We start from the raw sequence: 17,938 nt of genomic DNA on the forward strand, positions 1-17,938 counted from the left end.
AGAGAAATTTGACATTTGTGCAAATACTGTAAAGCAGAATAGAGTATAAGGGAGAGGAAACAGTCAGTGACTGTAAAACATCAGATTGATCAGAGATGCATCAGTAAAAGGGAGACAGATGGCATCAAATACAGCATTTTACATTACAGTATGTATGTATGCAATACTGTAAACAGATTACCATAGAGACTGCCGAATTACTGATTACTGTAAGTTAGTGGTTCTCAACGGGGGCGTTCAGAGAACAACGGGGGGCGTTGGAAGCAAGATTTTTGAAAGGGGGGCGTTCAGGTGTTAATGGTGTTCACGAGTTTAAATATGTAACGCAAATTTTTGTTCATTTACTTTTATTCATTTTAAGCATTTAGTAGTTGTAATAAACACTGTAAGTGGGCTATTTAAAAAGTGTTAGGACTATGTTTTTGTTAAATGATGTTGTAAAACATATGCGCAGAGTGTGATATCATATTGTGTGCATCTATGGTGCGCGTGAAAGAATACCTCAGCAGCGCTCAAAAAAAAAAAAAAAAAAAAAAAAAAACATTCGTCCGCACCCGCTCTGACCGCAAGTCCACCGTCAGTGTTGTAGGTAGGCACTAGGCATGTTTTTTGTGTTCATTTCTATTGCATTACGATTGAAAGCAGTATCAATAATGTAAAAAATATGATGTGCAGTCAAGTTCGGGTGTGTGTATATGCTGTGAGTGTTCTCACCGCGCGTGCTTGTTGTGATTCGAGGAGTTTTGACGAGTTGTATTTTGACGACTTGATACTATTTCTTATTCAAAAGTTTAGAATGCCTAACATTCTAAAATCTTCCAGTTTTATGCGACATGTAGCCTATTGTTACTTTTGCAACGACTTTATTATTTTTCCAGTCATAGACCAGCGCTCAAGCACTGACTAGAATCCAGCGCTGATAAGAATCAGCAATCACGTGCTCAAAAATGTGTTTGGCGCTGACAACAATCCGGTGGTGCCGAGAATCCAGCACTTACTAGAATCAAAGTTATGGAAAGTTGACAAGCCATTAAAAAGTATTGACTTAAGAAACACATATTTTTTCAAATATTTTAAATAAATCATGTTCCCGTTCACTCTGGCGACAAATTTTAAAATTAATTAAACTATATTCTATTTATAAGGTAAAACTTTTACATTTTTAGGCATTAACTAATTCAAATCCCAAATGCCATGTTTTCTTTGTTCAAGTAATTTACTGGTCAGGCATTACTGCTAACTCACAAGACAGTAAGGAGAAAATGACAATTTGATGGATAATTTAAATATATTCTGCAATCACATTTTGGTAATGTATTCATTCCGCCATCACATCTGAGCAGGAAACACTGCTTGGGTAGTTTCAAGATATACAAATAATTAATAATACAATAATAATGTAATTGTTCATATGCGTTTATTCTTGTTAGAAGTTTTTTTTTTACTGATTATGAACACAAATTAATCACAACAAACCAAATTAATTGTAATTGTATTAATTATACCATTGAAGAAAACAAGCTGATACCATGGTATTTTAGGCCTACAATTCTAACATAATTTTTCATGAAAAATCAAGATTGTATTTATTTATTTTTCGAAAGTAAGGTTAATGTAAGCAGCTTCTTGCAATACTCTCCTAAATGCGTAATAAAACCTAAGTGCAAACATTACCACTTTAATGACCGTCCTTTATTTTTCAGTGCATTTGTTTTACAATATATGGCTATTACTGTCATGGAATTCATTTTATAACTATTATTATGTAGTAGTGTAATGTAGACAGACACAACTAAAAGAGGTTTGAATTTTTCTTTGTACACTGAATATGGGTTGGCACTTTTAATTTTGAACTCTCAAAGTGCACCAGATTGATGAATTTAACATTAAAATGCACAAAATTTTCTTACGGGGGGGCATGCCCCTGGACCCCCCTAGAAGGCCTGAGGTCCACTCACCACAGATTTACCAAAATCCTGTGAGAAATACTGGTATTGCTATGTCAATGCAATTTATAACTTGTTTTTTGGATGAATCACTGTGGAGTTTAGTTCAGTTGTATTAATAAAAGACAATTTTGCACTTACAGTTTTTTTTATTCACTTTGGTACTATTTTCACAAGTTAGGTGTACATTTTCAAAACTCTTAGTGCTAATATCACAACAGATCATCAAAAGTGCACTTTTTTAAAACATTTCATCATGTTTTCAACTGTGTTAGCCCAATACACAAAATCACAAAGTATCCTTTTCACAACACAAAATAAGTGTTTCATCTACATAAATGTTTCATTCACAGTAACTGCCTTTCATAAAGCTCTTACTATCAAACTTTTGATTTGCATCTCTTCTTGTTCAATTTAATACATTTGTCTATTATTTAATCCAACTGATCTTAATGGTTAATCAATGAATCATTTGGTACACCTATAGATTTCTATAGATATTGATTCAATATACAGTTTCTATAGAACTTGTTTGCAATTTCCGATATGGATACCCAAATGTAATTGAATTATTTTTACATAAGTGATTTATAGATAATAACCACCATGATGTTCAAAGTGTGTGCACACGCATGTGTGTGTGTGTGTGTCTGTGTGAGAGAGAGAGAAAGATACAGAGAAATTTGCCATTTGTGAAAATACTGTAAAGCAGAATAGAGTATAAGGGAGAGGAAACAGTCAATGACTGTAAAACATCAGATTGATCAGAGATGCGTCATAGAAGGGAGGCAGACGGCATCAAATACAGCATTTTACATTACAGTATGTATGCCATGTGATCAGTGGTGTAGTGGTAAAAAAAGAGGTGGGTAAACTATAAATTCTGGTGGACCACAACGTGGTCACCCGGTAAAGTGGGCCACTGCCTACCGGTGTATGTGTATCCTGATGACATCGCTATAGGCTATCATTTGATGGTACTACCAAGGGTATCACTGGTTGTTCCCTCATCATAGGTCACACAATCACTATTCAATTCATACATTAATCTAAGTTCTTGTTAAAGAGACTCAAAAAGGAATAATATGGTTGAAACTGAAGTTTACTAAATGACAAAACAGAGAGAACAAAAATATTTAAGAGAGATTGAGAGGGAGGCTTATATCCAGGGCTTCCAATGCAATGCACTTGTGCATAATGATTAGGGATTTGGGATTATTTTCATAGTTGATTAATCTGTTGAATATTTCCTCGATTAATTGATTGTTTGGTCTATCAGAAAAATGTGGATCAGTGTTTCCCTGTAGAGGGAAAATTCTTAAACCTGGTGCAGGCTTGATTCCCTCTGAATCTCATGAACAGTTGGGTTTTGACATGGTCCCTACATTAAACCAGCTGCCTGTAATGAATAAAAAACAACAACTTTTTTTGCATCATTTTAATGATTTCCTGTTGCGGCTGCGATCAAGTTTCATTCTCGCGCAGCTTGTTTAGTAACTTCACGAGCGTGTGTTTTCTGCTACGTGTGTCCGCCGTTCTCTTTGTTCCGTGTGTGTGTGTGTGTGTGTCAGCGCGCTGCGCTCTCTGCTCCGTGTTTGCGCGCTGCGCATTCTGCTCTGTAGTTAACGGCCCAAATGCTCGAATCATGTGCCGATCGTCGATCACGCACTGGAAAAGCAAAGTCCGCTCACATAACGTGAAATTCAGAGGTGGATAAACGCAATGTAGAGGTGGATAAACACACTTTGGAGGTGGGCAAACGCTATTTCCAAATTTTGGGAGGTGCGTAAACGGCATTTACGTGCGTTTAGCCTCCACTACATCCCTGCATGTGATACTGTAAACATGGTAGAGACATGGTTGTTACATTACTGTAACTCAACCTTCATCTGTAAAGGTCCACTACAGTATATTCAGTCAAATAGTCAAAATCATTTACTGTATTCATTGCCAGCAAACTCTGTTCTAGCACAGAACCTCATGGCTGTACTTCATAACACCTTTTGATAACACACTGGATAGATACTATTACAAACATTATGGATTCAATTACATAAGTTAGGTTATGCACGTGTATTTTCTAATGTGGCATAGCCTGTATTACTGTAATTAATTCAGCAACAACTGTGATCTGAAACATGTATCTTGCATTGTTTGCTGTTGAATGAACTGATTGTTAAAAGTACTAAATTGAAAGAAGATCATACTGTTGTGTTTCTGTGATTAAACCAAATGTTCTCATTACATATTACAATAATCTTGTGTTTGAAACAATGATTATGTGGACTAGGGGTGTCGCAATATACCGGTATTGACGATAATCGTGATATTCAAAGCATGAAATATCGACATCGTGTTAATTTAGAGCAATACAATATACCGGTATTGGCGTTTTCTAGACGCAGCGCTCGTCCGCGCCCGCGCAGCTAGAGTGAAACACTCTGTCCACACCCGAAAAAAGTAAGCTGAGCTCGCCAGTATTAACAACAGAGTTCTTCGGCTTCAAAGAAAACAGCACCTTAGAGGTGGTCGCACACCGGACGAGAAGCGCAGCGCCACGTCTTTAAAATTCGAACACATTCTGTATGAGTGTACACACACACCGGACGAGAAGCACAGCGCGGTTCTATCGGGTTCTATTCGGCGTCTGTCCGCGGCGCCCAGCAACGGCTCAGGACCGTGTTCAAAATCTTGCCGCGACACAGAGCGCAGAAAAAAGTGTTCAGATCACAGACTCAGCAACTATTGTATTTAATTGTACAGTATAAGCATAACATAGTACAGACATTATCTCAATTCCATAATGTCCTTAAACATAATGATATTGCTGGCCATAAACTGAGAAAGTGCGTGTCCGGTGTGCAATACCTCGAGTTGTCATAGACGCGACGCGGCTATTATTTGACTAGTCATCATGGAATGGGAAACGTGACATTAACTGTTAACAGGGGGTTTCTGTGTTCATATATTTAATAAAGGGTGATTATTAAAATTAAGAACCCCGTTTTCTTTACTCATCTTATCTTTGTATTTGTATTTGCACTTGATTTTGTTTTATTCAAATCTGCTATCTGCATGACTTTATTGGCGCTGGTGCAACAATAGGTTTAAGAGCTTTTCAGTTCTTCAGGAAACCTTCAGACAGTGTTTGGCTTCAGTTTGAAACCAGATAAACTTCACATGCTTGTCTTCCTTCACAAAAAGTTGCCATAGATTGAGTACGCAAGAAGTAAAAATGCATGTGCCTTGTGTTTATCAGTATCCTTATGTTTGTTGGGTAAAAAAGAAAAACTATATAAAGATTATATAAAGATTAACTATACATAGATTCTATAGATATCGCGATATATCGATATCGTGAATTCTTTTGGCCACAATAACCGTGGTGTGAAAAATCTAACATCGTGACAGCCCTAATGTGGACTGAAAAGTGTATAACTGTAATGAAAGCATGAGATCAGGTTTTGAAAGAATGATTAGCTGTGTTACAAGTGTGATCAGTTTGAATTTTTGTACTAAGAGTTTTGAAAATATACACCTTACTTGTGAAAATAGTACCAAAGCGGATAAAAAAACTGTAAACCTTTGACAAAATCATATCGCAACATTCAAATCCGTGTTCAGTAAATCAGCATTTGATAAAAACTTGGTGCTTAAAATAACGCATTTATCGATTACAATGTTTCACCACTAGGTGGCAACAAGTGACTCAAAAAATGTATTTGTTATTGAATTATTTATTCAAGAGAATGTAGTACTGTATGATGCTTCTGAAATAAAACTCAGAAAGATGTGATGAATTGTTTTTGTAAATATGACTAATCTTATACAGCATGTACAGTCTGTATAAGTGTATGATTTCAATTTTCCCCATAGTCTAGGTGTATCGTCCCAGCCCTAGTGTGTGTGTGTGTGTGTGAGTGAGTGTGTGTGTGTCTCTGTGTGTGTGTGTGTGTGTGTGTGTGTGTGTGAGAGTGTGTGAGTGAGTGTGTGTGTGTGTGTTTGTGTGTGTATGTGTGTGTGTGTGTGTGTGTGTGTGTGAGAGAGTGTCTGTGTGTGTGAGAGTGAGAAAGTGTGTGTGTGTGTGTGTGTGTGTGAGTGTGAGAGTGAGAAAGTGAGTGAGTGTGTGTGTGTATGTGTGTGTGAGAGTGAGAAAGTGAGTGAGTGAGTGTGTGTGTGTGTGTGTGTGTGTGTGTGTGTGTGTGTGTGTGTGTGTGTGTGTGTGTGTACACGTGTGTGTGCGAATTGCTGTTTTTACATCTACAGCGCCGCAGAATACCAGCTGCTTCCACAAACAAGTCCCAGTTTCTTGGATTTAAACTAAAGCAGAGCGGAAAGTTAGACATCAGAGCAGCCGGATTTGGAGTGCGCTCCGACTGGCTAGATTTAAATGATCTCTGCTGCCATACAGGAATACAGCTGTCCTGGCTTGGACCCGATGGAGAAGTTGTTGCTCTCAACGACAACATAATCACCGATCCGCTGGTTTCCACCCTGACGATCCTCAATAAAGACAGTATACCTCACCAGCTACAGATTAAACACGCAAGAGCCTCAATTCTTCATCTTAGACAGACCCAAAACGCACTGGACGGGTCTCAGATTACAAGGAAAACTTGCATTACTTCAATTTGCCTCATGTGTCTCATTCTGTCCTGACAAACCCCTCAATCTCAGATGACATCCTAATATTCATGATTAAAGCAAGACTACAGTGTCTTCCAATGAAGTACAATTTGGCAATATAGTATCCATAAAAGCATGAACCCTATTGTATATTACATCCAACTCAGAAGGAAAATTAAACGGTTGCTCACATACTAAACGGATGCTACAATTATAAAGGACTTTATGTGGCCAGACATGATTCGAATTTTATTAATTTATTTATTAACCCTCTGAGGTCGGCAAACACGCCGACCTCAGTGGGTTAATAAACGCGATTTTTTTTTAACATAGCAGCAAAATAGACTTAAAATACTCCGTCATTTATGGCCATACAGACTTAAGAAATATGAAAAAATAAACTGTCAAATGTCTACTTTTTTATGTGTCCACTTACAGGCGAAAAAAAACCATTGTGTTTTTGTAAAATAAAGAAAATAAACGGTGTGCTTTCTGCCTGTCCGTCTCGGTGAACTTTTTTTTTGGAGCACGTCTCTAAACTTAAACAAAACTCAGCGAATACTATTCACCCAGGCATGAGCAATATATCTTTAGTTTAATGTGAACCCGCCCACGGAGAGCGCGCGCTATTCAAACGCAAATGACTGAGGCGATCCATGCAAACTGTGAATGCCCCCATATCAGCTCGAGAAAACACATCAAATTTAATCAGACCATTATACTTGTTTACACCGTCTCGTGGCACTGTGAGGAATAATACTATCGTAATAATAATAATGGAAAATGTACCTCAGAAGTGCTGGTATTTAGAGGAGCAACGGATCCAGCCAAGCTGAGGAATACTGTAGTAAGTTCTTTCATTCTCAAGTGAATCGTTTCTGTGTGAGAATGAATGAACGGCAGAGATGCGCGCTGTTTACCACAGCTCGCAAAAAGACAGTTTAAATTTGAATCGCGTTTCTGTGTGTGAATGAATGATCCGCTTTTAGCAAACTATATTGCTATACTGAGATGAGTAAAAATCGACTGAAATATGTTGAAATAAAATGTATTTGTATAAGCAACGTATTAAACTGCAAATTAACATTTATATTCCCTATAATAAAAACGATAGACCTATGTTACAGACATATGGAAGACAACATTTAATTGACTAGTTTTGGATAGATTATAAAGTTTTTACTGTAAAATAGACTGCCACATCAAATAAGCTTTTGTTTGCCAATTTTTGCTTATATGTTAAATATAGTATGTTTTGTCAAAAATAAAGTCATCAACTAATATGTGACCCCGCCTGTGAAACCCCGGCTAAAGTCGCAGAATCGAATTATGAGTTAACGAGCGTCAAAGTAGTCATAGCCATAAAAATGACAAAAATAGGCCATGTGTGTTTATTGCTGTAAATGATAGATTATACCAATGGTTTTGAGATGCAATACTTACATTTTCATTTATAACATGATAAATACTGAAATTAATGATTTTATTGACACTACGTTATACTTTTGCGCAAAAAAAAAAATGGACGTGGGCTTCCTAAACATTGATTTCAATCATCTCTGGGTTTATTTCGCGCAACAACACTGCTGATTCTTATATTATTCGGTTCAGGAACTTCTTTTCTATGTCTTTTCTATTAGAAAGAGTAAAAACAGACTTTAATATCAATCCGCGAGCGGTAATCAGGTGAACACAATGAAAAAAAAAAGAGATTTTAGCTGGATTTAGATGTCTGTGGTGATTTTTTTCTTGTCATTGCCAATATTTTAAGAACTGCTTATTTGTTTTGTAGCTCAGTATTCTGCCAATAATATTAAACTTATTTTAAGGACGTTTTTGGCCTGCTACGTGTTATTTGGTGGATGGTAATGCATGTTTTAACATCTGACATGGCGACACCGAAGTATGAGCAGGAACGGAAAATAGCTGCTTTCTTAAACAGCTTGCTTGATATTAATCTCGGTGCTCGGTACTTTCCAAATATATGACTATGTTGAATCTAGTAAACTTGCAGAGGGGATGGGACTGACTAGTTTTACATACTTTTGACCAGTCAGTTGCATGTTAATTATTTGAATAATTCTAAAACAGATCTAATGCCAAAAGCATCACAGTGATAACATTTAATGTCCTGGTTCTTTTTAATGTCATAATAATCTGTAATTCATATTGACCAAAGAAACCAAATTTAAAAGGACTTTGAACCCAAAAACACAATGTGAGTCCCATTGGCAGTGTTGGGTAAGTTACTCAAAAAAAGTAATCCACTACAAATGACTAATTACTGCTCTAAAATTGTAATTTGATTACATTACTGATTACTGCATGTAAAAAGTAATCAGATTACTAATTACTTTACTTTCAAGTTACTTTGAAAACCTATTAAACCTACAAAAATACACTACAAAGTGAAACTCAGTTCTTTCCGTAATTTAATATTGACTGAAACGTATTACAGAAATATGAAAACAGCAACTTGACTTAAAGATCCAATGCATTTCTAGAACTTAACATTCTTAACATAAACTTGCCTAACAATGAAAACTGTAGTCTTTTTAAATGTGTCTACAGTAGGCCTGTCTTATACAACATTCCTTGCTGCGTGTAACATGCACTGTATGTGTGTGCTAGCTTGTACCTACTAACTGTGTTTGTGTGCATTAACCCTCTGGGGTCTGGGGTGTTTTTGGGGTCCTTGAGATGTTCTGACATGCCCTGACATTTGTGCTTTTTTCAGTTGCTTATAAACATATTAATGGCAAAGGTGTAAATTCACTCTATATAGCACAAACAGGACTTCCATAATATGTGAGCCACATGTATGTACATGTTTTCATTTTTGAGAGAATAATGTTTATGCATGGTTATCGAAAAAACTAAAAATTAAAGTTTCTGAAATAAGGCCACAAAACACATACTAAATATGTGGCAATAAGACTTTTGACTAATGGATGTCATCGCCTAGTGTTTTTTCTTCAAAATGATATGAAAATCATCCTGCCTAATCATTCACAAAAAAACGATACATTGATTTTAGTTTTGTGAAACACTTTTAGTTTGGAAAGCCAATATGCGGATGGGGCGTAAACGATCATGCATATTTAGTAGTTCACACCTGGTGAGACTACGTCCCTGCATACTTAATGAGCCATTCATTCAGGTGTGTCACCTATAGCTAACTTAAATATACAAGCTTCATAAAAATGATCATTCTAGGAGAAAATTTCAGATGGCATTTAGAGGCTTTTGCATCTGAACTCTTCATATACACACACACACATATATATATATGCATGCACATACATACTTTATAATCTTTTCAAAACTAGTCAACGTCTTTCAAAACTAAAGTATACATTTTATCATACGTATTTCAAAGTAAAGGATTCATTAGTTAGTTGATGACTTTATTTTTGACAAAACACATACAGTATATATTCCTCATCTCAGTATAGCAATAGAGTTTGCTAAAAGCTGTTCATTCAATACAGCAGTATTTGAAAATCGATCATATTTTGTAAAATTACATTTATATTTGCATTTATGTCAAAACCTAGACACTTTTAAACATCAAAAGGACATTTATTAATATGTATTCGTGTCAAAATGACAAATAAACAGATTTTCCTATTTAATTTTGCATGGAAACGCTTCCAAGACGCTTGCGTGTCGCGTGAAAAATAGGCGTCGGTTCTATTTTTAGAATGCACGCGTTTTCCACGCGGCTCGTGCCGCGCCTGAGACGCGCGTCTCACACAGGCAGTGTGCAAACTCTAAACTGTTAACATGGGAGCCGAAATAAAAACGGACACGCCACGCAGCTGAGACGCTTACGCCACGCATCCAATGTTTCACCGGCCTTATCCAGCTGATGTGGGCGTTTCACAGGTTTGTATGGATCGCCTCACATTTGCGTTTGTATAGCGCGGTCTCCGTAGGCGGAGTCACATTAAAACTTAATTAGCTGAGATGAGAACGACTGACATCTCTCTCTTTACATACATATTATATAAACTGTGAATATTTGTTTTTTATAAAAATTACTTCATTTGAAAGAAGAGAATTCAAGCTTCATGCCTGTGTGACTGTATGCCTGTTTGCCTGAGTATTCGCTGAGTTACAGTTCATTTTCGGACGCGTTTCAGAATTGACTTCACTGACGGAGAGTAGGCAGAACTCGCATCATGTTTATTTTTCTTTATTTGGCGAAAAGCACAACACTTTGTTTTTATTATGAGCATACACAAAAAAAATACACACTAAACAGGATCGATTGATGTATAACACAAGCATATAAGATAACAATTTATTTTTTTATTTTATTTTTTTTTTGCACTCATGCGGAAAAAAACGAGCCTATCGCGCCGGCGCGATAGCCGACCTCAGGGGGTTAAAGACAGGAAAAAATACTTTAAAGGAGCTGTATGTAAGAAATGTATTTCAATTAATCATAAAATGGCCCCGATATGTCACTAGACATTAAGAAATCATGTTCATTTCAAATACTTATATCACTGACAACAGTAGCACTGACAACAGTAGTACGGCCAGGATATTGTCATTTAAAAAGTGAAGTTGCAGCCCTCAACTGATGTTGATGTTGTCATCATGTGTTTTGGCCTGAAGCCCCACCCTCCACCTATCTACCAATCACAAAGTCAGTAGTGTTTCGGCATCCGGGTTGCCAGCTCTGCTCTAGTTACCACAGCTACGTGTCAGCCTACGTTCCTGCTGGATCCTGCAGCCTATCTGGCAACCTCGAGTCAGGGGGGAGGGGGAGGGGATACACCGCTCTACAGTAATTTGAAAGTGATTGCAGTACCAGTTTTGGCCACAATCTTACATACGGCTCCTTTAAATTGATAACACCTGAAAACAGTATTTATAAAATAAATACAAATTTTCTAATAAAATAAGCTATTTATCTAACCACCACCACCATCACCTGGCACGGCGCCAGGATTCCAGTTTTGGATGGGCCAGACCAATAGTGGGTGGGCCTTAAATTAAAAACGTTAAATTAAAAACGTTATCCAATCACTGTTTAACCTAATAAAAAAATATTGACTAATAAAGCCTACTGTTATATTATCTGTGCGTATACATAATATAGATTTTAATAGCTTGATGCTCTTTAAAATTTTTGTTGCATTGTTAAAAGTTTCGGTGCATAGGACGACCTATATCCACGATCGCTCTCAATGGTTCTGACCAAAGAAGAGCGCTTTGGAATCTCCATTACGCATCATACCTGGGCTGCATTTTCCGATAACGTTGTCTCTTAGCGCGCTACGAAGACTCTTAAGGTATAACTTAACTAAAAGTATACTACCACTAAAGGTATAGGCTACCATTGCTAGGCGTCTTCAGGGCTATCATCTACTCGCGAGGCAGAGGCGCTGGCGCCCTCCTAGCAACGGCGCTGTTTTTGGTAAAGCATGATTTTGACCACTTCATTAAGTTTTGTTTTGTAGGAAACTCTTTTTAAAAGATTTTCGTTTTGTATAAATTGTATCTTAATTTTGATCAATGTTTTATCAACAAATTGCCCGTATTTATTAAATAAGAAGCAAATATATAGCAGGCAATGTAATAAGGCGCCATGCAGCACAACTTGCATTGCACATGAACTGGAGGGCGCCGAAACTCAGCTTGTGCCTCACAGATTTGAGAAATATAGGCTATCTATTACAGAAAGCTTGAAATGTCTACTTTTAAATGAAAATAGTCAAACCAAAATAAATAGGCTACTCTCTGATTATCCATATGGAATGTGCATTTCTCTCTGCAGCGACACAGAAAACACCAGTTTATTACTAAACAAATAAATGTCTCCTTGCTAATTTAGACACATCCATAATAATTACTTTAACCGGTTATTTGTGGCAAGCTTTATGCGTGTGGTCATAACGCTTATTATCCTTTACCAGCCTATTTAAGTAATTAAATTAATATAAAGGGGCGATTTGTCCACAAATGGCTTAAATGAACAACTACTAGTCGACTAGCAAAAAAAAAATTAGTCAGAGGCAGCCCTTATTCCACATATTTTCGAACCAGCAGGCCATTCTGGATTGAGCAACGACCCTGTGGAATGAGTAGGCGGAGCGGAATATTCAGAAATGCGCTCTCCGCTCACAAGCTCTGATCGGAACAAACCCAAACCACTGTCTGCTGAACTTGTTTTCCAGAAACATCAAAATAGACATAGCCAGCTTTTTTAAAACTAAACATTTAGACTATTTTAGTACATGAGCTTATTGATGATTTTTTATAATTCTTGACAAAATTAGAATATATTAAGGTTTTTTTTTTTTTTTTTTTGTAGGTTTTTTTTTTTTCGTTTTGGGTGCGCCGAAAACTAACGCCGTGCCTGGCCCCCACGGAAGAAAATTTTGAAAAATAACCCCTGAAATGATGACTTGAATATTGTGGAAACTAATTGATACATTTATATAAATATATTTCATACATTATAGCATATTATAATACAACTTCGTTCTTAGTCTGTCGTTTTTAAAAGTCTTCGTTCATAGTCTGTCTGACATAGGCTATATTAGAAGCTAATAATGTGTCTGTCATGGATTTGACCTGAATTTATTCTCAAAAATACGGAACAAAGTGCGTTCTGTATCAGTTCAATACGGAACAAGACTTTTATGTGTCAAATACGGAACGATTCCGTATTATACGGAACGGTTGGCAACCCTTACGAGTTTTGTCGTAGAATGCACTCTGTTCAAGTGCTTCAACAAATTGCTGGTCGAGTTAGAAATTGTGCACAGTTTGCATTTAACAGTTATATTTTTATTTTTACGCTCAAAGAACTCAAAACAATGTTTATATTTCCACTTGAAGAAACAACCACCACATTTGTCTCCGTCCATTTATGCAGCACGAGTTCTCCGGTAATTCATAAAAGCACATGCTCAATAACTGACGCAGCCGCCCCAAAACGTGATTAGAAGTGCATTTTAATTTATTTACTTTAATATTTTTTCTTAACAATATATTTGTAACGCAAGTAACTTAATTTGATTGACATCAGTAAATTACATTTATTTTAATTATTTATTATTATTATTTATTATTTATTTATTTTACTGCGTTGTCACGAAAAGTAATTAGAATACAGTAATGCGTTACTTTGTAATGCGTTATACCCAACTCTGCCCATTAGTGTCACATGAAGAAAGAGAAAATGTAGAGAGTATGATAGAATAGAGAAGAGAATCTGACAGAATATGTAGGCTATCAATTTAAGATTTTATCCTGGAAAACTAAACACAGCTGCTCTTAGTTGAAACTTTTTTCTTGCTACCTGTCTGTTATTTTTGGACGATAACACTGAGCAATATGGTCTATGAAGTAGGGATCGACCGATAGGATTATTTAGTGGTGATGGCGATACCGATTTTTTTTCATCAGCCTTAGATCACCGATACGGGCTGCCGATTTTCTTGAGCCGATATTTGGAGCCGATACTGCTTTTGCTCCCTCAATTTACATCATAAAAATGACACAATGATCATGATGATAACAAATGTTGCAAGTCTCAATTTAAAAAAGGATCATTTATTGAACTTAAAAAAAACTATATTTAACAAACAGTAAAAACAGGTGAGGTAGAACAAGTAAAAAAGAGTTCAGTGCTGAAAATAATTATTTAAGCATAATTAAAAATGATCAAAAGGTACATTTGTTACTGTATTATTTATTAATCTTTGTTAATCTTAGTTAATAAAAAGACAGCTGTTCATTCAGCTGTTCATTTGTTCATGTTATTCACAGTGCATTAGACTAACTAATGTTAACAAATACAACTTTTGATTTCAATAAGGTTACTATAAATGGTTAAATTAACATTATCAAAGATTAACAAATGCTGTAGAAGTGCAGTTTATTAATAGTTAATGTTAACTAATGAAGTTAACTAGAGTTTAATAAATTTAACTTTATTATAAAGTGTTACTGATTTGTTATACACCGATTCAGACGTCTGGTGAGTTCAGTGTTGGATACATCAGTTGTTATAATGTATTGCCATACATTAAATAGAATTGGTTCAAAGGAGTCATTAGTGCGTGAATCAGAGGTTTCATTAGCGGACGTGTACGTGTTTGTGTGATTATCCCGGCAGTTTAGGACATCGCTTAAGATTTGTGTCAACACAGAAAACATTTCATCACTGGATAGGTTTTTGGGTTTATTGAAAGTGTGGTTTGTGTCAGCTGAATGTGCGGAACGTATGCTTTTCTTTAGCACAATTCACACCCAGCAGTAATTCAGGAAAAAAAATGTCCCAATCCTCCACATGACACTTCGCTCTTCCGACCTTTTACCATCATGTCAATTCTCAACTGATTTTGATAAATATGCGTGAGGGAAGGAGAGCAAGACAGTTTGAAGACGGTGAGAGTGTGCGCGCGCAGCGGAGACGCAGTGCAGCGTCTCCAGCAACACAGAGCTGCCTGTGGACGCCTGTCTGTGAATAATGTCGGGAAAAAACTATCGGCGAACGCAGCAAAAACGCAAATATCGGCCCAATATATCGGTCGATCACTACTATGAAGCCTACTAGAGATTCGATCGATTTGGTTTTTGATTAGAGAAATGATCTTATGTGGTCAGTGACTTTCTACAATCAGAAAACAAAATCAGTTGGAGGAAGGATGAAATTTAGTCTGAATGTGGTCCAGCACAGCTGGAGATTAAAGCTTTCATCATCCTGTTATGTAGTACAGACTCCCACCAGCCTGTTTGTGCGAAATATGCTGTTACACTTTTCAATGTATTCTTAAAAGAATCAATAAAATATGCATGGTCCAGTTATGAGCACATAATTTGGCTTCTGGCCAGATACATAACTATGTACATTACTAATTTACCCAGACTTTTGTTTTCTGATCATGTTTGTCCCAGTAAACATTGTAATCCTGACAATAACTTTTCGTAATTTAGGCTGTGACACCAGTAAACATGTAGCGGCGTAGACGGATTAATCCAAAGGATGATGCAAGATTTTATGTTACTGCTGAAAGTGACAAAGTGGGACTTGACATTAAGTACATCAGTGCTGTATCTTCTGATTGTTTAATCATGATTCGACTTTAATACATATCATTTTTTGCCATTTATTTGTTGTTTTGTCTTTGATGAATTAGGCCGCGACATCTTCGCCTCTGTTCCATTTGAAAAAGGAGACTCCAGGAGAGGAGATAACCTATAATTATGGTGACTCAGACTGGCCATGGAGATGCAAGGTGGTCAAAATTTGACTTTGTGAAATTGATAGTTCTTATATAAGAAATGCTTTAACCATAGAACATTTCACATACCAAAATACTGTACATTTTCCATCTAGCTTCAGGTGGAACATGATTTTTATAACTTTTGTTAGCAGTTTGTTAGGACCACCTAACCAGCATACCATAGCAATTTAGCAAATATGAAACTGACCATTACAGACTGGTAGAACAAAAACAAGGAAGTCATCAAATGCTGTGTTCATCAGAGTGTAGTTTTCATAGTCCACGGTCTACTATATATATATATATATATATATATATATATATATATGTGGCGGTATGGGTGATTTTGTTTTCGTCATCATTTGTATCCCAGCCTATTATCTGCGCCCTCTGGGCTATAAAAGGAGTAGCGCATGTGCCGTCTGTTATGCATCACCTTTTGTGAACTGCGTCGTCAATGCGCTTCTGTCGTCACTTCCTGGGAACCATATGCGATCACCCGAGCTGGTAAGAAGAATGCTAGTTGTTTGTATGTTTTGAAGCGTATTCGTTATGCGTTATGCATATGAGTTCTGTCTAATGTATGTTTTAGAGACACTGATCTGTGTTGGAGAAAGCGTTTCTGTCCTCCGCTGTACAAGACTGGTACAGTGTTATCACTGTTTGCACGCACTGGACGTGGACCCTGGAGTCGGTAGGGAGAAGTTGGTGATCTCTCGTAATTGTTCTCAATAGTATGAAGTGCGTGTTCTCGGGGCGCTGGTTTGTATTTGAGCGTGATCTAATCTATTTCCTCTCTCAGCTGTAGAGAGCCTGATACAGTGGTTGGACTACTGTTGTATCTCTGCGTTGTTCCTTGTCAGAGAAAGCTACGGTTTCACTGTCTCTTGATAAAGCATTGACTAATTTTCTCGACGGTCGGTACGTATTAGTTTTATGTTTACATGTGTTAGGTTGAGAATTAATCTGGCAGAGTCATAATCTCATTTTGCTTTTAGGTTTGTGAAGGCCCATATCTGCATTTCAGTCCGGGTGCTTCGTGTTCATTCGCGGCCGCAGTGCTGTTCTGTTTCCAAAATAATTTGGGTTTTCATTTTGTTTTTGTTTCCAATTTATTTTTTTGTGGTGAACTCTTTGACTTTTAGGATTGTTCCTAAATATCTGAATTGTCTATTGTTTTTTTGTTTAATCATTTTCCTTTGTGGTTTTCTTTAGTTTATTTTATTTGCTCTTTTTTTCATTGCATTAGATTTGTTCTTTTGATATGTCATTTGGTTGTTTTTCTTTATTGATTTCTTTTTGAACGTAATTGTTGGTATTTTGTTGCCATCTGTTTGCTTTAAAAACTTGGTTATTTATTTTGTTTTTATTTATTAGTGGCAACATATCTTTGTTTATTTTGCTTTGACTAAAGTGGATTGAGTATATGCACCTGGCCTTAAAGTGATTGCATTTTATGTACATTCTTCTGTGTTGGCAGGATTCGAGCACCGGGGGCAGAGGACTGGCTTTGGGTGGTGGTATCTTCCTCACCGTGTGCTGTGCTTCGTATTAACGTGTGTGTGTGTGTGTGTGTGCGTGTGTGTGTGTGCGCACACCTTGAACTGCAGTGATCTCCATTTGTGCGTGGCTTGACTTTCTGCCTCCTGGTAAGCCTCGTTCCTGGCCCTGATGTTGTCCTAAATCCCTAGTAGTCTGTTGAGTGTTCCATAACCATTTTATGAGATTTCTCTTTTAAGAATTGTCAATAAAGTATATTTTTGATATGTTGACCCATGTCTCTGACTCATGTTGGTGATCCGAACCTGTGTGTGCCTTTTCGTAGGGGCTAATATTAATTCTTTGGGTGAAATTCCCAAGGTGGCGTAGTCGGAGTGTGAAATTGTGTAAAACCCCCTATAGTGACTCCTCGTAGGTCGGCTCTCCCTTATGCCACATTTTGGCGTATAGTCGGCAGGGTCACCATAACTTTGCGTCAGAGACATTGTTTTTTGTTTTTCTTTCTGTGTTTTGTGTTTTGTGTGTTGTGGGTTGTTTTTTTGGAAACAGGGCAGCAGTGCATGGTGCCGGAGCTGTTGGTGGCTTCTTCCTTGCAGTGGTAAGTTTTCTTGAAAA

The 17,938-nt window shown here is 36.9% G+C and overlaps 1 protein-coding gene across 3 annotated transcripts in view; it reads right to left on the reverse strand.

Annotated features, from left to right (window-relative positions):
- Nucleotides 1–17,938, reverse strand: part of LOC311091370 (NACHT, LRR and PYD domains-containing protein 3-like) — a 145,013-nt gene that overhangs the window by 10,427 nt on the left and 116,648 nt on the right. The gene's annotated exons all lie outside the window — the stretch shown is intronic.

The sequence above is a fragment of the Abramis brama genome (assembly GCF_963993115.1).
Source record: "Abramis brama genome assembly, chromosome: 10".
NCBI classification, from domain to species: Eukaryota; Metazoa; Chordata; class Actinopteri; order Cypriniformes; family Leuciscidae; genus Abramis; species Abramis brama.